A 3,867-nucleotide genomic window follows, 5' to 3' on the forward strand; every position below is an offset into this window, starting at 1 on the left:
TGGAAGAAACCAAGAGGAAAAAAGAGGTTGTGGAATTGTGTCCTAACCCTTCTCCTGAAGCTCAATTTATAAAGTAATAATTCTACAATATTAAAATTATGCCCCTAAAACTTAAACTAATTACAATTATGCCATCTTTATGACTTAGTTCTTTATTTACCATCACACCACCACTATTTGGGCCTGTGGGCCTTCCATAGTCTTATGGGCTTGAGCCCATCTTCTAACAAAACACAAGTCAACCAAATTCACTTTAGTCAAAAATTACTTTTGTAATTCAAAACATACATGTTAACAAGCAATGTATGCTGGCCCACACAGTTATCTCTTTAAAAACCAAGATGTTCTCACCCAAGAGGATAAAGATCTTGCAAAGAAGTCTTTTCATTGCAGATAAAATAGGATCAATGGGAGTATCTCTACAATCAAGCCAAGGCTCTACCAGTTAGCCTAAAATAAAGGAGAAAGAAGAAGGAAGGCAATACAAAACATTGCCTTAAATCAATCGACATGTGAATAAATCGCCATTGACTTTACTAAAGAGAGTTTTTTAAATGTTTAAAGAAATTTTATACATTAAGTTGTAATTCACAGATAACTCAAATCGAGAAAATCAATCAAGTTTCACAATTTGTCAAGTATTCAAATTCTATGTTCCTTCGTGGTATCAAAGTTCTTGGTTGAATCAAAAGAAGTTTTACAAAACAATCACTATAAAAAAAAGAAGAAAATCTCTCAAAGGTTCCTTTTCTTATACCACTTCCCTCTCGTTTCATCTTCTCCAAAACTCTCATATTCGTTCACCATCATATTTTCTCACTTTGTTCTTGTGCATGCCAATGTTCCCAACACAACATCACTCACTTCCTATTATTCGCTATGAACACTTACAAGGATTCATTGATGACACTTTCACTTTGTTGGAAGATGGGCTCAAGCCCACAAGCTCAAGGCTAGAAGCCTACACGCCAAAGGAGTGGCAAAGTGGTTATTTATGGTATGTTCCATAAGGATGACATGAAGATGTAAATACATTGTCTTAGTATATCTTTTAATCGGGTTTTATAACACTATAAATAAGAGCATTGGCTAAGAGGTAAGGCATTCAAGCCTTCTCCTCTCTTTGAGAAATCGTCCAGCCACCGTCTCTTCTTCCTTGATGCATTATCTCCTTCCCTTAATCCAAACTCTCCTCTATAAAGTCCTTCTCCTTTCTCCCTCTTCTCTCTCTTCTCTCCTTCTTCTTTCACGTTAACCTAGAGTTATTCTCATAAGGTCCTAACTTCTATATGGTATCAAAGCATGGAGGTTAGGATCCCTATTCAAGTAGTTATGTCATCTATTCAAGAAGTTTTTTATAGAAGGAGTTCTGCCATGAAGGGATAGGTAAAATTTGTTTTTTTTGCATATTCTCTCTTTATGGTTTCAATTTTTCCCTCTTCTTGAATTCTTGATTCACGTCAAGTCAGGATAATCTTCATAAACATTGTGAAGATTTATCTTTTATGACAAAAAGGATGATGTAGTCTTGATCATCTTGTAGCAAAATTACATGATTGATCAAAGGTTGTTTTTTTTCTGTTTGTTATTTGGATTCAGTTACCTTTATGTAAAGGGAATCAAATTTTGTTGATATGGGATTCCAACATATATTGTTGTCAATTCTATAATCTAACGTTACTCATGAGAGTGTGTTATGTTGTTGGATGACTGTTATATGTTTGATGAAATTCCAGCACACACTTATCCCTATTATTTTTGCTTTTGAACTTCAACAATTGAATTTTTTTTGTGTTGAAGTATTCCCATGAGTTAGAATTTATTTTTCCAAGAAAATGCTCTCGGTTTGCCAAGAAAGACCTTGTCTATAGTTGCTCTCGGTTTTGTGGTTGAGTTTGGATTAAGGATAAGAGTTGCATCTATTCTTTTCTCTTTATTTTTTTTTTTTGATAAATATAAGAGAAGTTGAGTAGTGGCTGGTTCTTGTTGTCACTTGACAAAGCACCAATTTTTCCATGATTTGGTGTTTATTCTCGTGAAAATATTCTCTGCTTATTTTTGGTGGCTAATTTGGTCTATGGGTGTTTCAAATTACGTTATATAATTGTTATTTGAGCCCCTTTAACAATTGACCTCACTAGATGATTTTCCTCAACATGGAGAGTGGACATATGAGTCATAAGAGTAACATACTCCGAATTACTACAATTCCACTAAGAGGTCTTTCCAATTACCTCAACTGGTCACAATTGGTACGGAGGGTTCTCATTACTCGTGACCTTCTCAGTCATGTTATCAAAATCCCTCCTCCGATTGATGAAGAAGATTAGTCTACCGTAAATGGGTCAAAAACGATAACATGGTTATCAATTGGCTTATTAACAACATGGAAGAGCATGTCGCTAACAATGTGGTCCACTTGGAAACTTCCAAAGGATATTTGGGACACATATGTTAAGCTCTATTCCAGTACCGCCTCCTTGAAAAGAGTATATAGTGTTTTCCAAAGAATGTTGGCTACCAAACAAAGAGATAATATTCATGAGTTTTTGGTCCAGTTTCGTGGCCTTCTCCAAGATTGGAAAATTTTTCAACCATACTTTATCGACATTGCTATTCAAGAAAAACAGCGTGAGGCCCTGGGAGTAGCTATTTGCCTTACCAATATTAAGCCATATCTAGAGGTGGCTAAAACTTAACTTCTTAGTTCCTTCGCCCTTCCCTCTTTTGACGACATCAGTGCTACATTGTTACGAATTCCTGATCCATCCCCTCCTTCTCCGATTGATACTCTATCAGCTATGTTCTCTGGTATCGCGACAAAAATATAAGAGGAGGCCGCAATAGAGGTGGTCGAACGGGTCCGACCCATTCTTGCACTGAGCCTTGATTGTGCACTTATTGTGGTGGTCCGCACCAATATGTGGATTCAACTGGAAACTCCATGGTATGCCTGATTGGACAACAACTAATCTTGCCTAAGTTAATGTTGAGAAAAAGGAGGATAAGACTGATTCTCATTTCGAGAATGTGACTATTTATGCGGAAGACTATGCTGCAATTCAGAAGCTGAAATCCTCATTGGATCAGTCCTCTACTCCACCAGGCCCTACTACTGCCACTACCATTGCCTTAGGGATGCTTTCTTCTGCGTCAACCCCTTCCTCTTGGATCATTCACTCCGGGGCTTCTGAACACTTGTCAGGTAACAAACACATGCTTCATTCATTGTCTCCATGTCTTCTTCATAAATTTGTCACTATTGCTAATGGTTCCCAAACCAAGGTGTTTGGCAAGGGTTTATCCTCTCTTACCGCATCTATTCCTCTCCAAGATGTGTTATTTGTTCCTCAGTTTCAATTAAATTTGTTCTCCGTTAGTCAATTCACCAAACAATTGAATTGTTCTATCACTTTCTCACCATCTTCGTGTATATTTTAGGATCTAATTACGAAACAAGTGATTGGTGGTGGTCATGAAAAAGGGGGTTTATACTATGTTACTCTTCCACCAGTAGCTACTATTTCATCCACTACATTCGAGGCTAAACTGTGGCACAACCGGCTTGGTCATCCATCAACCTTGTCACTTCGTTCTTTAGTTCCATTTCTTAAATCTTTGTCTAAATTCAATTGTGAGGCATGTCAATTAAGTAAGCATGTTAAGAATACATATTCTCCTCGTCTTACAACTACTAGTACTGCTCCGTTTGCATTAATACATTCTGATGTATGGGGCCCTTTAAAGGTCTCTAACATTTCTTAGGTTCAATATTTGTTACTTTTGTGGACGATTTTACTTGATTGATTTGGTTGTTTTTGTTTAAAGAATGATCATAAATTCTTTCTATTTTTAAAAACTTTCATG

Source organism: Aristolochia californica, unplaced genomic scaffold (assembly GCF_029961685.1).
Source record: "Aristolochia californica isolate CCGP_79_NKW_82.1479 unplaced genomic scaffold, dmAriCali1.0.hap1 SCAF_6, whole genome shotgun sequence".
Taxonomy (NCBI): Eukaryota; Viridiplantae; Streptophyta; class Magnoliopsida; order Piperales; family Aristolochiaceae; genus Aristolochia; species Aristolochia californica.